Genomic DNA, 18,438 nt, shown 5'->3' with positions numbered 1-18,438 from the left:
AGGTTAGGTGTGTGCTTGGGCCAAGTGCCCTTGTTTGTCAGTCTTGTTCTTGTTGCTACAATAAACTGCTTTGAGCTGAAATCTGGTCTTGAGTCATGCCTGAACCCACCCACACTTCACAACCCAAGTGAAGAGTGCTCCCATTTAGAGCAGTTTTTGAGTGTCTCCAGAAACTAGAGCGAGCTTGGGATTTGTTCTGCTTCAGCCGCAATGCAATACTTCTTTTCCATTCCCCTTTGCCTATGGCAGCCTTTTCACTGACTTGGCAAAGTTAGCTTTTACTTTTCAGGCCTTCTTTTTAAAAATTCTTAAATCTTGTATTATAAGTGTATTATAAATGTTTTGTTGTACAAAGCTGTATGACTGTTATGTATTAACACAATGTACTTAGTAATGATGATGATTATGTTTGTTTGTTTGTTTGTTTGTTTGTTTATACCCTGCCCATCTGGCTGGGTTGCCCCAGCCATTTTGGGCATCTTCCAACACAGATAAAAACATAAAACATATCAATCATTAAAAACCTTCTGATACAGGGCGGCCTTCATGTATCTTCTAAAAGTTGTATAGTTATATATGTATACGTTATATGCTCCTTTAAACGTTTCAGCATGTTATGTTTAAAACATAAACACTGCTTTTGGGAAGCTCTGAGCAGCTTACATATATAGAGCCCTCAAGCAGGACTGAGGTAGAGTGACCACTGGTCTGACTTGGTATAAACTAAAGCAACCTCCTATGTTACAGAACAGGGGATTCACACGATACTGCCAAAACCAGCAATTGCCTGGAGCTGGACACTGAAGGTAGGAACTTTTGGAATTATTATGAAATCTGTGTTTGATTTCATGTTGGTTAAGATGCTCTGGCCAGTGGAATAGCACTGCATTTATGAAGATATCCTGAATCAGGAAAGGCCATGAAACTCATCAACTGGTAGCAGACTTTGCTGTGGGAGGAGCTAATAAACTGAATCTGAATTCTGGTAAGACAGAGGAGCAATGGATGAGCAGCACCTGAGTCTGGATAGTGGATCAATTTCCTGAAATACTGAGGGGCTAGTAGGAATGTTCTGCAGCAACGTTTTGAATACTACAGCTTTGGTTCAGATTGTGACAAAATATATATTCACAAAGACTTTACTGATACGTTGCAAACCAGTTAGCTCAATGGGTTCAGTCCAACTGAGTTCTGTTCACAGTAGACTTATGGAAATCAATAGACCTGCTACTCATGTCCCTTCCTTCCTTCCTTCCTTCCTTCCTTCCTTCCTTCCTTCCTTCCTTCCTTCCTTCCTAATATTTTTATTGAATGTTTTCAACATAAACTACAATAAAAACCAAGCTAGTCTAAAAAAGAAAAAGAAAAAAATAAGAAAGAGAAATAGATCTAAAAACCCTCTACCTCAATTGTATCATATCCTTTATTCATATAGAGAAAAGTAGACCTTCCTGGAAACTTCTGTTTCTTCCCCCAGCCTCTCACCCTGGGAGATCCTTTCTATGTCCATTCATTTCAATGGGTTTACTCCATGTATAGTGAGTAGCATTGGATACCACCCAATCTATTGTGAAACAGTGCCTGATTATCAAGGGATTAGAGAGAGTGCATGCTCTCACTGCAGTACTGCCATGTTAAAAATGTAAATGATATCCAGCTTTGCTACCACAGAATGTATTAGAATATTGGATTAAGAAGATTATTAGATGGTTTCATGACCTTTCCCTTAAAAGATGTGAAAATACTCCTTGAAAAGCCCACCTTATAATCTTTTCTGTCTAGTAATGAACTGCCATTTCGTCACCTGCTTTTCAGAGACTTAAATTGATTCACCAGCTGCCTAATGAAATATTTGTTTTTGTCACAATGTCTCATAGCTATTCTTCTCTTTCTTTGAGGTAATTTTTAAGGGAGCTTTTTGATTGCCAGTACGCCTGTTTTCAGTGATGTCATCAAATAAAACGATCAATTTATTTTTTTAACCCGCAGAACCACAAGAAACAAGTTTTTTTAATAAAAAACCCCGAAGGGTTCTTTTTTTAAAAAAAAAAAGCATAAAAATCTTGGTGCTACGCTACCACTGAAATGTAGTACCCATGTTTTATTTTGCTGCTTTTAGCTAGAAATGTAACAATTATATTGAACATTCATATGTGTGTCATCCAGCTGTGCACCATAGATCAAATATCATAAGATCAATTATTCTTTTTAAACTGAGATGGGAAACACTGCTCTCAGAATATTAGGCATTGTCTGCTCTTGCACTCAGGTCCTGTTTGCAGGTTTCCTACATGCATCTGATTGACCACTGGGAGAACAGGGTGCTGGACTAGGTGGGCTATTGGCTTGATTCAGCAGGCTGTGTATTTATTTACTTCATTTCAAGCATACCTGAAGGAGCGTCTCCACCCCCATCATTCAGCCCGGACACTGAGGTCCAGCTCCGAGGGTCTTCTGGCAGTTCCCTTGCTACAAGAAGCCAAGTTACAGGGAACCAGGCAGAGGGCCTTCTCGGTAGTGGCGCCCGCCCTGTGGAACGCCCTCCCATCAGATGTCAAGGAAATAAACAACTATCTAACTTTTAGAAGACATCTGAAGGCAGCCCTGTTTAGGGAAGTTTTAAATGTTTGATGTTTCATCGCTGCTTTATTATTATTATTATTATTATTATTATTATTATTATTATTCTGTTGGGAGCCTCCCAGAGTGGCGGGATATAAATAACAAATGAGCGGGGGTATAAATAAGTAATCATTATTATTATGATTAATAATAATCTCTATCCATAAATATCCATCAGCTGTATGGATCTAGACCTTGCAAGGTCGGTCTGCTCAATCACTGATAACAGAAAAACAGAATGGTAAACTTTTGGGCTGGTAGCTTTTTATTCAGAGTTAGAAGTTCTTGTTTAGCAACTTCACAGATGGCATTAAGGAAAACCAGAACTGCATGCTGCGACGCCACTGAAATGTTTATTCATTGCTGATTTCAAAATTAAGCCATTTCCCTGAGATGGTTTGCAATGATGAGATTGCACAAACATCTAAACTTTTGCAAAACGATTACACATTATTCCATGCTAGATTGACATGCGTTACACATTTCTAAATGTTGTGTGCTGTACAATTTCAACTGGGGAAGCATCACCTCCCTTGAGGTTTTGCTCTTACTTTGAACGAACTGTCATGAAATTCCCAAAGAAACATCTACACCTGTTAAATTAAATCACCTTAAGGCTGTTTAATATTTTGCAGCTCTGTAAGAACAGAGCCTTTTCCTATCCTTTTAAGAGACATTAAAAACTGCACAGTTAACCTATGCAACTTGTGTGCTGTTCATAGAAAAGATTCAGGATTGCTGAAATAACGTATTTTAGCATTAAAGTGGCGATATTGCAAATCCACAAACCCAAGGAAACTGATACCGTGCTGCCTCCCATCAGCTGTTCCTTTGTATTTCTTACATAATTTCATGCCAGACAAACATATTGTTGGGCTTTTTTTTAGCAGTCTTCTATAAGCACTGACTTCTTTGGTTCCATAATTATGCACGCTATTAGAAAGAGCTTTCTTTGTTTGGTCAGCAACCAATTACCTTGGGAAAATATTACCAACAAAACCACACAGTCTAGAATTTACTTCATTTTTCACCATAAAGATGATTAATACTTCAGCAATCTCTAGCTGTTTAAACACTCGTAAAAACGGGTTTTTTTTTAAAGAAAAAGAGTTTTCTTTCTTACTCAAGCATATGCAAGCTTGCTTAAAAGAAAAGAAAAAAAACCCCATTCATTTTAGGACAAAGAGTAAATGTTAAGTTAATCCCACATCTTTACGTATGTGTGCGCACATGCTCAACAGCAACTTGGACAGGTAACATTACTGATGCAAATGTTTTAAATTCTTAACCTAAAATATCGACAGGAAAACTGACATTTGCCTTATAAACAATATCTTAAAATGCTCTGGAAATGTCTAGACTTGAAACAAGGACCATGCTAACACACCCGTTAATTTGTAAGCCTATGGGCAGGGTTTGTTCTTTTTAATATAACTTTTGTACAGCACTGTTAAGGCTTCATCTGCACTATACATTTAAAAACAACATCATACCGCTTTAAAGAGTCAAGAGTTCCATAGCTAAACCATACAGAATTGTAGCTCTGTGTGGGGGAATCAGGGTCTCCTAACAATGCTTTAGAACCTTAACAAACTACAACTCCCAGGATTCTTGGGGGGCAGGGGAAACATGTCCACTTAAAGTGGTATGATACTGCTTGAAAAGTGCAAAAAGGGTTGAGGCGGTTTTGTAAACGACGTTACCACATTGAGAAATACTCAGGGTTTATTTATGACACATTTCTGGGTACCTACTACCAAGATACATATACGTACCTACTGTACAAGATAATTACCAAGAACGTAATTATTTATTTAATTGTATTTACTTACAGGATTTTCTAGGCTGCCTTTCAGCTCCTGCTTCCAGAGGGGCACAAACAGCAATTCCATGAAACCACACATTAAAAAGGACATAAGATAAGGTCAAAATAATAGTCAGCTAAAACAGAATGGCTTTTGAGGAAACCCAAGAGACTGAACCTGAAGCAGGGTTTCCACCTTTGGAAAGGATTGTATCAGAAAATGTGTTTCTCTAAGATGTCCTGGTCCTTAGGTCATGAAGGGCTTTATAGGTTTAGGCGGGATGCAGGTGGCGCTCTGGTCCAATCGGCAAGCCTAGGGCTTGCTGATTGGAAGGTGGGCGGTTCGAATCCCCGTGACGGGGTGAGCTCCTGTTGCTCGGTCCCAGCTCCTGCCAACCTAGCAGTTTGAAAGCACGTCAAAGTGCAAGTAGGTACCACTCTGGTGGGAAGGTAAACGGCATTTCCATGCGCTGCTCTGGTTTTGCCAGAAGCGGCTTAATCATGCTGGCCACATGACCCAGAAAAACTGTCTGCAGACAAATGCCGGCTCTCTCAGCCAGTAAAGCGAGATGAGCGCCGCAACCCCAGAGTCGTCTGCGACTGGACTTAACTGTCAGGGGTCCTTTACCTTTACCTTTAGGTTTAGGCCACATACTGGTGGCCAATGTAGCAATTTACATATAGGTGTACTGTGCATATGCCAACTCACAGTCTCCAGTCATGAGTTCAGCTGTGGTATTCTGCACTGATCAGATTTTCTGAACACTTTTCATGGGCAGCCCCACATGAAGCACGAGCTGCCTATGCCTGGATGTGAGTAATCAAGTCTTCCAACAGTGGGCACAGACAACTTAAACAGTTTGGAGCTAGTACATTCTAGGACACAACTATGGCCTAGAAGCAAGGCTGGGTCCCTAAGAACCCGTGAGCTATGAACTTGAACCTTTCAAAAATACTGCAATCCTGTCTAGAAATGGCTTTTCTTCTTTGTGTCCACAGAGCCCTGTCCCCCTTGCAGCTCGTGGAATCACTTCACTTTTGTTCAGAATGAACTTAGCCCCAAAATAAATTCAGGTAAAGAGAGATTGCTCCAAAACCACACACTAAAAATGAAACCATTCAAAATGTGCCCTGGAAATAATACCATGGATGGAACCGGGATGGGGTGGCAGTGAGTTTGGGGCTGCAGGAGAGGATGGATGCCAATTTGGGGGGGGGGGGAGTGGCACAGTCCGCTATATTATATATGCCCATTTCATGTTAGGACACCAAAAAGAATGGATTACCGAAGAAATAATTAGGCGGACCTGAGAAAGGTGGTAAACAGACCAGGAGAATGTGCACTTTGCTGCCAAGTCTGGATGAGCCCTCAAAGGCCCAGTTTGACTGCATGGAAGTTCTTATATCTGAGAGGAGGCATTTGTGCCAAGCTAAACAATGCATCTTTAGCAACCAAAATGCAATTGATAAAACTGACAATAAACTTAAATATCATAGTTGACCCAATGCTGGGTAACTGTGCTGATAGTGTACCATACAAGAGTTCGGGTTGTACACCTGAATATCCTGCAATTTTTATGTGGGTGTTAAGGGCCTTCGACCTGACGTGCCCTGCTGGCACCAGTGCATTAATGACCTGGCAAAAACAGGATCATGCCGCACAGATTTCCCCATCTGTTTTGCAGTGCAGAGAATGCCCTTTCTAGGTGTGAAAACAATAACAACACTTTCTTTGCATCACAGTGGCTAAAGCAAGGAATAGGAGTAGCCATCAATACAACTGCTACTATATATTTAAGGAGAACACAAAAGCCATGCTTTCTAACAGTTTTTGGAACTGGGAAGGTTGTGCAAAAAGAGAAAAGACATACTCCACAAAGGACAATCAAATGTGACTTTTAATGTTGACTATTTTAAACACACCCAGAGCTAAGCAGCATAAACTAATGCTATTTCTAAGCTGTTGTTTCTACGTCTTAACACTACGTAAAAAACTAAATGAGGGGAGAAACTGGGAAAAGAGCACGAGCAAGCAATCAAGCAAGGTGCTAAGCCTTTCCTTTTTGTACCTTTGATACCAACCTTGAGACATTTGCTAAAGAAAATAGTCAGTGGGACTGTAAAAAATGTTCCTAAAAACCTCCAGCCGCGTGTAGTTTCTCAGTAGCCACTTTTGAAAGGGGCTGCCATTGCATGTCTCCACTGTGGGGCCACGAGTGCCATCCTCTATTCTGCTTATGGTCAAACATGACTGGGTAATGATATGGAGAAATGTGTGCGTCTGTATGATAAGAAAAATGGTAAACAAACAAAGAGACAGAAATCACATAAAAAATGGAAAAGAGAAGAAAAACACTACTGGGCCTTTGGCAAAGGGAAGCTCAACAAACCAGTTCAAGTGTTGTTCTCAAGTACAGTTGTAAGATTTAATCTTGAAAAAAGTACCCACCAATTACATGACTTCCTTAAAACTAGACAGATTTAACCAACTCAAGATTTCCAAATCTTAAGCCAGAAACAATGGGAGTTAGTCTTCTAATGAGTCCCATAAACACAAGGATTGCCAATTGCACAAGTCCTTCCCAAATCTGTTCCAAGGGCTGGGGGAAGCCCTAGGACAGATTTAGGGACCCACAGGGGGAAGGCATTCTGTTGTGCAAAGAGTAATCCTTGTGCTGAGAGAATTCCCTGAGGGCTCCACTGGATCCTACTCAATGGGTAGGATTGAAAGAGCTGCAAAAGGAGTTCCACTCATGCAGTGGGGCTTTCCTGCTTCCACTTCCTGCAGTCCTTTGCCCAAGTTCTTTCTGGGAGTTGGGGAATCTTCTGCAATGACCTGGGATCTGACCTTGGTGGCAATGGCAGACATTGCAGTGCTTCCCCTCGTGTGAGCAGAAGTGCGCTTCAAATCTCACCCAGAGTGACAGGGAGGAAAGCCTAACATAAAATGCTTCAGAATTGACTCCAGGTGTAAAATAAACCGGGAATGAGGCTTATCAGTCGTACTAGTTATAAGCCATGTGGTCCATTCTTCTGTGGTCATACCTGCTTTGCTGAGTAAAGTATTTATTGTACAAATGATAGTTTTCTTGATCACCCTGTTTCAAGTGAGTTACCCTTCTTCTTTTTAATAAAAAAAAAAATGCTAGACGAAAATTACATTCAAAAGAGTTGTATGGAAGAGTCTACGGTTTGCGGGATTATACTACATGAAAGTGCAAGTGGGAATTATATTTTATTTTTGCTTTGAGGGAAAAGGATGATTGTGCTATTATTCTCCACCCAGAAAGCACTGGGACCACATTGTACATTGCATCAAGATGCAATGCCCTCCCAGTGCTTTGTGGGAGAAGAATGATGGAGCCAGCTGTTGCAATGAGCTCTCTCTCTCTCTCTCTCTTGTCCTCTAGCTGTGCAGGTATCAACAATCATACTTTAATGAATTCAGCCTGTGTGTCTTCCCTACTATGTATAGACTAAACTGGCTAAGTGGAAAATACTAAGCAGAATGCCTCAAACCCAACAACATGAAGAATAGCAGTCAAATATGTTAACAGCTATTCTTGAGTTCAGCCTTCATTTACTTTTAAAAACAAAACAAAACAAAACAAAACAAAACATATATTGACTAGTGGTTCCCTGTCTAACTGACAGCTGAAAAGCCAGTTATTCTTAGCATAAACTGTATGGGAGGTTCATTCACTTGGTTGGATTTAGAAAGTTGTTATTGTTGCTGACTTCCCTGTTATTTCATCTGCTTCTTTTAATCTGTTGGATGGCCGTAGTTTGAAACTTTTAATTTATGTTTTGTACCCCTCCCAGATATAAATCTGCAAGGAAGGGCAGATTTAAATAAACAAGGGCAGATATAAATAAATAAATAATAGTAAGTCACTGCAGCATACATTTGCGTGTGTGATTAAGAGTGTATTCGCATGGAAAACAATAAGAAAATTCAAGAATGAATGTCCTTATAATGTCACTTTGAGTAAGCGGCTGGCGCATCAATTTTTTTGCTGCTTCAGTTTCATTATGAGATGCAAGTTCATGTCCTTCCTCTTCTCTCTTTTTCACTAGTGGAAAGGAAATGTCATCTGAATAAATCAATGGGAAGATTTAATAATCGTGTGTATTTAAATATTTATTATAGACACATATATCCAGCAGATTCAACAGATAATTATAAACAAAGTAAGAACAATTTAGCAGAAGGCTTCAGATCGAAAAGGAACATAATCAAATACTGTAGTCTTGCCTCCAATGAGCTGTGCTGAATTCAAAGGAGCTAAGCTCATCTCAAATTCATGCACAGAACCAACCTCCCGCACTGTTTGCCTTTTCATTTATCCTGCTAATTTAGAGGAAAACAAGGAACCTCATGAAATTATTAGTCTTTCAGTTTACAGACAAAAAGCGTGTTGTGGAAAGTAAACAGCCTTCAATCTAGATGAGGCTCTGAATTATATGCCAGATCTTCCAAAACCTCTGCTGCTTAGTTACCATAACCTTAAAAAAAAAACACCTGTGCAGCAGAAGCATTATCAGCCATCTAAATAATTTGCACTGTTCAATGAGAAGCTAGTTATCACACTAGCCAATGCCATTAATAATTGCATGCCTGCCAAGGCTTATTAGACTACCATGGATTATTCGACTAAAAACCCCAAAACAACACTTTAAAAACAGCTGGTTCCTCAAAGCAACAAGACATGTGTTCGCACTGTGTTTCTGTAGTGACAATCTATTTTATTTGGCTTAAAAATGAAAGCTTGGGTTATAATTTAAACAGTTTCCCTATTTGTCAGATCCAGACATTCATACCCAACGTTCTCATTGCTTTGCTCTGTAGTAGGGATCCAAGTTTTCTGCTTTATTCCTGGAGATTCTGACCGGTTAAAGAATGCTTACAAGTGTACCCTGCAAGTGTATCAACATCGTGAATGAATGAAGCTAAAGGAGGGCAGTTAGATGATCAATGAATCTCTCAGGGGGACACGGCCCGATGCTCTGCTGTAAGTGCTTAGCAGAAGATTTATGATGCAGCGCCAAAATCAATGGGAGTTTTGTCAACTCATTTGCGCAGGTGCAGGAAAAAGCCATAAATGAAGTTTTCCTTAACATGTTTCAAAAGAACACTCTAATATTGTATAGTTTAAAACGAATCAAGTCCTGAAATAATACAGAGCATATTTAAGAAAGGACATTCTGGTCCTTTCTGCTACATATCTTCAGAATATGTTTCTTTTCTCCCCCCCCCCCTCTTCTTTGTCTCTAGAAAGCTACAATGTAATATTTTCAACTACAGGAAATTTAAAGTGAGCCATAATAAAACACAATCTACTGAAAGCCAAGGTCATATGTACCACCACAGCAGTAAAACAAGCAAGGTCCTATTCTAGAATCAATCACGAGGTTCGCTAGTTTTCAACACACTTACCTCAAAGCTGTATTCCCATTTACCTATATACTGACAAAAGCAAATAAATTTCATATGCAGTTAAACCAGGACTCAGAAAATGTCTTACTGTCAATACTCATCTTTCCACAAACACTTCTTTGAAAATGATACTAGTCCTCAATATAAATTAGAAACACTACTCACTTATCTGATTACATTTTCATGTATACCTGCAGACATTTAACATTTCCAGCAACTAAGGGCGGATGATAACTTACTTTTCTTTGAATCTGACATAATGAAAGCCTTTAATACACACAAATAATGTTAGGGCAATTTTTGCTCCTTCACAGGATAAGTGGATTGCAAAAGCAGTTGCCCACCATAGTCGCAATTATCATTATCTGCTACAAAGGGTAACCAATTTTTGTCCATATATAGACAAACGGCCACAATAAGTACTATTGCTTCAGATAAAGCGCACGAATTCATTTCAGTCCTTTTCATAATCTCAGTGAACATGGGGGGAAGATAAATTGGAACAATGCCTGATCTCCATGTTTCTGATTTCTATTCATTCATTTGAAGCTCTGAACAGAGCATATTCATATAGCGTCTGTATGCATTATCAGGAATACTGGCTTTTGTTAAGTTCTTGGGTGATCTGTCTGCTCCAGTTGTACACATGTAGGTTCTCTTCAGACATGAATACAATGGGAGGAAGATGGAGCGTCTGTTCCTCCATGTACCAATACAGAGCTGGCCTTTCATTGTCTCTCTCCCCTGTCTTGTCTGATTATTCAGCAATCATGGGGGGCACAAAGATCTTGAGAAGCTAGCCGTCTTATTTGGATGAGAGACAAGAGGAGGTGTTGAAGAACTATCTTCTCCCATACCTCCATGTTAGGGATTGATTAGCTGCTTGTGCGTAAAATCGTGCTCCCTCAGAGTTTGTGCGACCCCACAAACCTCAGTGTGTGACGGAGCTCCTCAGACATGTCTGCTCTAGTCACTAGTAGAGTCCGACAGTGGCTGTCTGCGGAAGCGTTTCCAGCAAAGGAGCTCCTTAACGGAAACGCGTCTCCTGGACTCACGGCGTGACAGTTTCCGGCGAGGTGTAGGTCTCCCTATGTGAGACTCAGATACCTCCCCACTGTTTTCGCTGGAAGCGTCCCTGAGCCCTCCCTCCTGCTCACATTCCCTCAGAGAATCACTCCTCCCCCTGCTGGTGCCTGCTTCAGCTGTTGAGTCTCTTTCTTCCTCCCTGAGCCCCTCCACCACCTGATGCTCCGATGGCAGTTCCCTGACATCCACCTCCCCTCCAGGGCCCCCCTCACCCCCTCCCATTACCTCCCCTCTGGGAGGTGAAGGGCTAAAACCCCGAAAAGAATCTTCCTCATCTTCAGACGTCTCGAACAACTCCCTCCATCGATCGCCGTCCTGGCTCGCTGAATCCTCTTCCTCTTCAGAATCTGGGAACCCCTCCAACTCCTCTTCCTCATCGGTGGTGGCAAAGTATTCCCTTCGGAACCTCGCTACAGGCTGAGGTTTACGTGGGAACCTCTGATGAAAAGTCTCTATTAAAACTTCGTCATTGACATCCTCTGCCCTAACCCAGGTGTTTTCCGACTCCGGTTCCCCTTCCCACATTACCAAATACTCTACTTGATCCCCCTTCCACCTGGAATCAAGGATCTCCGCTACATGGTAGCTGTGTTCCTTCTCCTCCATTGCTGGTCCCCTAGTGACCCTCCCTTCACTGTCTCCTCTATACGGTGACAGCAACGACCTGTGAAAAACTGGGTGCAGCTTCATGTGGTTCGGTAACCGGAGTCTGAAAGCCACTGGGTTGACCTGCTGCATGACTTCAAACGGACCCAGCCTTTTGGGTCTTAACTTCTTACAACCTCCTTTGAATGGCAACCCTTGGGTTGACAGCCACACCTGGTCCCCCACCCTAATGCTTTCACCTTCTCTTCTGTTTTTGTCTGCCTGCCTCTTATATTCCTCCTTAGCCCTGTTTAAGTTGAGTTGGAGCTGGCGATGAATCGCTTCCATTTCTTCAACGAACTGTTCTGCAGCTGGAACGCTCCAGTTCTCCCCTTCCCCCCCTGGGAAGGCTCTGGGATGGCACCCGTGATTAGCCAAAAAGGGGCTCATCCCCGTGGACACGTTCTCTGCATTGTTGTAGGCAAATTCTGCCAACGCCAGCTTCTCCACCCAATCATTCTCTCTGTCATTAACGTAACACCTCAAATATTGCTGGAGAACCCCATTTGCTCTTTCCGCCTGCCCGTTGGTTTCTGGATGACGGGCCGTTGAGAAATTAACCTCTACATGCAGTAAGCTCATGAGCTTCCTCCAGAACCTGGAAGTAAATTGTTTTCCCCGGTCTGAAACCACCCTCAAGGGGGCGCCATGCAGCCGAAACACATTCTCTACAAACAATTTGGCTGTTTCTTCTGCTGTGACCGCATGTGAGCAGGCTATAAAGTGGGCCATTTTAGTTAACAGGTCTACCACCACCATGATGACTGTTTTCCCTCTAGACCTTGGCAGATCAGTCATGAAATCTATTGCCACTGCTTCCCACGGTCTTTCAGGTGTGGGCAGTGGTTCTAATAAACCAGCCGGCGCCCGCCTCTCCCCCTTGGCTCTTTGGCATTGTTCACACCCTCTCACATACTCCCGCACATCTTCCCTGACCTTGGGCCACCAAAATTCCCTAGTAACCAGCCACATGGTCTTGTGTTGCCCAAAATGCCCTGCTGTGGGACTATCGTGCAACTGCTTGAGTACCTTCTCCCTCAATTCCCCTTCGGGTATATATAACGCTCCCTTGTAATACAATGCCCCATTTCTCTCCTCAAAACCACCGGGTTTGTCTTCCTCCCTCCTGAGACCCCTGAGTTTGTCCTGGGCGTATGCATCAAGCACCGTACCCTCTACCAATTCCCTTTGTCCCACTAAAGTCGCCCCACACACCCAGCGATCCTCTGGGATGATATGGGTTTCTTCAGGTGCTCCCTCCCCCTCCAAATATTCAGGTTTGCGTGAGAGAGCGTCCGCCCTAACATTCTCTGGGCCTGGCACGTAACAAATCTCAAAGTTAAATTTGGAGAACTCCTGAGCCCATCTCAACTGCCTTTGGTTGAGCACTCGCGCAGTTCTCCAATACTCTAGATTTTTATGGTCCGTGCACACTTGCACCTTATGTTGTGCACCAATTAGCAGATGCCTCCATCTCCGGAACGCCTCATGAATCGCAAGAAGTTCTCGGTCGTACACCGTGTAGTTCCTCTCGGATTTGTTCAGCTTTCGCGAAAAGAAGGCACACGGTCGCCACTCTGACTCCTCCTTTCCCGGCTGCAGAAGAAGCACCGCCCCTATGGCTCTGTCAGATGCGTCTGTTTCGACCCTTAGCTTCCTTTGTAAATCCACATGCAGAAGTTGTTCTTCAGAGGCGAAGGCCCTTTTCAGCTCCTCAAACGCTCGCTCCGCCTCCGCCGTCCATACAAACTTCTTTTTACTGCTGAGACAGTCTGTAATGGGCGCCGTCAGATGGGCGAAGTTGCGGATGAACTTACGATAAAAGTTTCCAAACCCTAGGAACCTCTGCACATCCTTCTTGGTTTTTGGTGTTTTCCAGTCCAGCACCGCCTGCACCTTGCCGGGATCCATGGCCAATCCCTTGTCTGACAGGCGGTACCCCAGGAATTCCACCTCCTTGGTATGAAACTGACACTTCTCCAGTTTCACCCACAGCCTGTTGGCTTGCAGTCTCCTCAACACTTCTCTGACGTCTCTCACATGTTGCTCCTCATTCTCCGAATACACCAACACATCATCTAGGAAAGCAACGCAATTCTTGTAGAGCAAAGGGCCCAGTACATGGTTCATAAAAGATTGAAAGCACGCGGAGCCTGCTTGTAATCCAAATGGCATAACGAGATATTCAAATGCCCCCAAAGGGGTAAACATGGTGGTTTTCCATTCATCTCCTTTCCTTATGCGTATCAGGTTGTACGCCCCCCTTAGATCCAGCTTTGTAAAAATCTTTCCCTTCCGCACCCTGGTCAAAATATCATCAATCCTGGGCATAGGGAACACCACTGGTTCAGTCACTGCGTTCAACCTCCTAAAGTCACATACAAGTCTCGGCTTGTCCGCGTTTTTTTTGTCCACAAAAAACACTGGGCTACCCCCCGCTGCTTTGGACTCTCTGATGAAACCTCTCTTCAGGTTCTTGTCAATAAACTCTCGCAACTCCTGCATTTCCCTGTCTGACATGGCATACAACTTGCCCACAGGAAGCTGTGCTCCAGGGAGTAAATTGATCTGGCAATCAAAGGGCCTATGCGGGGGTAGTTGGTCAGCTTCCTTCTCGCTGAACACGTCGCTGAGATCTGCATACTGTGGTGGTACCTTCACCTTCTCCATTACTTCAGTCCCTGCTAGGGTGGCTTGGGCCCCTGCTGAACCCTTTTCCCCTTTGCAGTGTTCTAAGCAATGTGCTGAACCAAAGGACACCACTCTTTGATGCCAGCCAACCAGCGGATCATGTAGAGCTAGCCAGCTCATTCCCAAAATAATGGGAGCGCCTCCCAAGGTGGCCACATTAAACGCTATCAGTTCTGTGTGCCTTGCCACCCTCATGATCATTGGGACCGTCTGCAAGCTGACTCCTCCTCCCAACAACTCCCTGCCATCGATCGTGGTCACCTGCAGGGGGTTGCTTAAAGGGATAGTCTGTATCTGGTGTTCAGCAGCAAACTCCTTGCTCATAAAATTGCAGGAGCTGCCTGAGTCCAATAGCGCCTTTATTTTTAGGGGGTGTCCATTTTGCAGCTCTAGCAACACTTCAATCACTAGAGCAGGTCGAGGAGCTTCTGGCACGGGCACTTTCACTGCTCTTTGGCCTGGCTGCAGTGCCCCGATTGTGGCAACCAGGCGTTGGCTTTTACCTGCTCCGTCTCCCCCTGCTCTTCCCCCTCAACAGCTCCCACCATCCCTTGCCATTCCTTCCTCTGGGGGCAGACTCTGGCAAAGTGGCCTGGCTGTTGGCAGAGATAGCATTTCCGGGCGCCCTTTCCCTCCTTCTTAGCCCCCTCGCTGGGTTTTGAAAATGCGCGCGCGCGCGCTGTCCCGATTTCCATCGGCTCTGCCGGCGGGAAAGCTGGCTCAGGAATGTCTGGAATGCGGAACTCCTTCCAACGTTCCCCTCTCCCTTCCCGCCTCTCCAAGGCTCTTGCCTCCTGACGCGCTCCTATGGTCAGCGCAGATTTGGTCAGCTGATCCATAGACCCCGCCCTGGGGCTCCGTGACAGCTCGTCTTTCACAGCCGACGAAAGACCTTCTTCAAATAGCATCTGAATGGGTGCCGCCGATAAATCCCAACCCAGTCTGTGAACCAGCATGGTAAACTCAGTCCAGTACTCACGGACAGATCGGCTTCCCTGCTTGCAAGCCATTAGCTGTCTGCGCACCACCCCTTCCTCAATATCGCTGGAAAACATGATATCCATTGCACGAAAGAACTTCATCGTGTCCTTTAGTACGTCATTGTGCGTTGCCATCAGGGGTCGAACCCAGTCTCTCGCCCCCCTCTCAAGATGCCCAATCACGAAAGCAACTCGTGATTCCTCATCAGGGAATTCATCAAACTGCACATTAAGTGCATATTGCATCTCTGTCCTAAAGGCATGGTAATCCTTGGGGTCCCCCCCCAAACTTCTGCACCAATCCTGGTACCTTTCTGGGGAACTGAGTGGCTCTCCCCTTCTTGTCTGCATCCTGAGCCCTTCTCTCCTCCAGCCTCGCCGTCTGCAGCGCCAGTTGGACCTCCAACGCTCGGTATCTATCTTCCAAGCTTGGACCAGCCCCAACCCCAGCTCCTCCGGTTCCGGTTGGTTCGCTCATGATGCTTTCTCTTGCACAGGCAGCGTACAAAGACTGTCGGACTGCTGTTAGGGATTGATTAGCTGCTTGTGCGTAAAATCGTGCTCCCTCAGAGTTTGTGCGACCCCACAAACCTCAGTGTGTGACGGAGCTCCTCAGACATGTCTGCTCTAGTCACTAGTAGAGTCCGACAGTGGCTGTCTGCGGAAGCGTTTCCAGCAAAGGAGCTCCTTAACGGAAACGCGTCTCCTGGACTCACGGCGTGACAGTTTCCGGCGAGGTGTAGGTCTCCCTATGTGAGACTCAGATACCTCCCCACTGTTTTCGCTGGAAGCGTCCCTGAGCCCTCCCTCCTGCTCACATTCCCTCAGAGAATCACTCCTCCCCCTGCTGGTGCCTGCTTCAGCTGTTGAGTCTCTTTCTTCCTCCCTGAGCCCCTCCACCACCTGATGCTCCGATGGCAGTTCCCTGACACTCCATCACCAGGGACCCTGAAATGGAGTGGAGTGTTGAAGAGCAGAAGACAGGGCACAGCATCCAGGGAGTGGGATTACAAAATCTGAGTAGAGTTTGTGAAGGGTGTGGAGTCTCATGCTTTGATAGTTTCCCATTTTGCAGAGGGAGATCTCATGACTAGGCAAACAAAAGAGATGGAAATGTACAGTAGCAGGCTTCTTCAAACTCAGCCCTCCAGATGTGTTTGGCCTACAACTCCCATGATCCTTAGCTAGCAGGACCAGTAGTCAGGGATGATGGGAATTGTAGTCTCAAAACATCTGGAGGGCCGAGTTTGAGGAAACCTGGTCTATGTACTCTGGGGAGAGAAGGAAGAGGTGGGCTGACTGAAGCTCCTTTTCCTTGCTTGCTCAGCCCTAGCAGGTGAGGGGATACCATCTTAGGGCACTTGAGTTGGGGGAAGAAAGAGGTACCAGGCAGGCATGGGCAGTACTTGGGTTTAGGGAGTGATAGCAAGAAGGACCTGCAGCAAAACATTGCAATGTGGAACTGTGTTCAGGGTTACAGCCAGTCATGTGCTTCTCCAGGTTATTGGACTACCCCTGCAAACAGACAGTGTTCTGTGGCCAATGAGAATATTCAATCATCACTGGGCTGCTTTGTGTCCTTCACCCTTAGGGTGTGTCCTTAGGGTGATTATTCTAGAGTATGTTTGCACTTCTGCAAACCTGGAGGTTTCCCCAAGTCTGCTGCTAACTCTTGTGAGTGGATGTCAGTGCATTTTGGTACTCCTAGAGTGAGCCTGTATTTATTTGATTTGTTGACACGTAAATAATAGTTTAGAGCATGGCCGCTTAGGATCAAACTTATATTAGAGATTTCCTAACTCATCAACTATTAGTATGCTCACAGTTCAGCTTGAGGAAAACAATTTTCACGCTTCTTCTTTAACCCAAAGCTAAAATTCTATGGAGGTTTGCACTTTCCTCAGTAATAAGTTCATAAAAGATGAAAAGGGATAGTTTCCCCCCATTTAAATACCCATAGTCACATTTTCCTCACGGAATCAACAAGCAACAGAAATACTCTCAGACTCCACATTGGTATAATTTGCAATGCTAGAGATATATTACAAATTGCTTCATCAAAGTTTTGACTGTCAGGCTGTTGCATGCACTAAACCAGCACAGTGAATTTCTAAAGAGTTTATGATCTTTCATAACACAAGAGGAGTGTGTGCTTTGCTGATACAAGAAATGTAGAAGCTCTCTCTTAAAACTTGCATATTCTTCAACTTGGAATAGCTCTAAATTGTCAACAAAGAGTAAAATAAAACCCCAAATAGCCAGATGCAGTAAACAAACTAAAAAAGGTTAAACCTAAACAGAGAAACTTTCTTGCATACTGAAAACTACTAGATCATTGAGAAGGGTGGTAGCATGGTCTTCTGGTTGACATACTGCATAAGTTTTTTTACATGGGGGATTCCCCCCCCCCCTTTTAGTACCATGGAAAGGTTTACCACCTCAGATACTATTTGTGAGAACCTTGAACTTTTTCAACCAATATCCTACTACATGACTGAACATTAGTTATGTTGGACAAAGTGGAATCAATTAAAAAAAATAAATAGCAGGCATTCTGTAAGCCTTCCATTCAACATTAAATTCCTGCTTGTAACTTCTAAGTTTTATACACTAACAGTATGAAATATTTATGGCATTCTTTCACCACTAAGGCCAACGGAACTGCCAAATTTTAGGCAGCTTCCACAAAAAGTCCTCAGTCAGAGGCAATTAAAAAAATAAAGCACACAGACATAAGCTATGTAAACTAAATGCAACTTTCTTATCTGCAAGTTTCACTGCCCTCTCTCCCCATTGTGACCTTTCTACGAACTGTATACTGTGTTCCAGATAACACAAAAGAGTGCCTCAAGAGCAAGGCAATTGAAATTGAAATGGGAAAATGAAATGGGTGACATTCTACTTATTCTGCTTTTCCACTCATTTTCATTCAAAAGCAAAGACGACGACATTGGGCTCATTCATTTTGTTTTGTATTTGTTTTCAAAACAATTGTACACCCCTGTTCACTTCTCCTGTCTTTCCACTGTGGAATAATAGCAGCTGGGGACACAGATGATTCAGACTTGGGAAATACCATAGGAGGGTTAAACCCACCCCATGTTGCGACTCTGATCAAAATTGGCACTCCCCTCAGACCCTTAAAGAGACAGGTAGAATGATGAATCTTCTGT

The 18,438-nt window shown here is 43.8% G+C and overlaps 1 protein-coding gene across 2 annotated transcripts in view; it reads right to left on the bottom strand.

Annotated features, from left to right (window-relative positions):
• GALNT13 (polypeptide N-acetylgalactosaminyltransferase 13) overlaps positions 1–18,438 on the bottom strand; it is a 167,895-nt gene that overhangs the window by 7,044 nt on the left and 142,413 nt on the right. The window lies entirely within an intron of this gene.

Source organism: Podarcis bocagei (assembly GCF_964188305.1).
Source record: "Podarcis bocagei genome assembly, chromosome: 1".
NCBI classification, from domain to species: domain Eukaryota; kingdom Metazoa; phylum Chordata; class Lepidosauria; order Squamata; family Lacertidae; genus Podarcis; species Podarcis bocagei.
The sequence above is the reverse complement of the archived record's forward strand: the minus strand, read 5'-3'. Positions and strand labels throughout refer to the sequence as shown.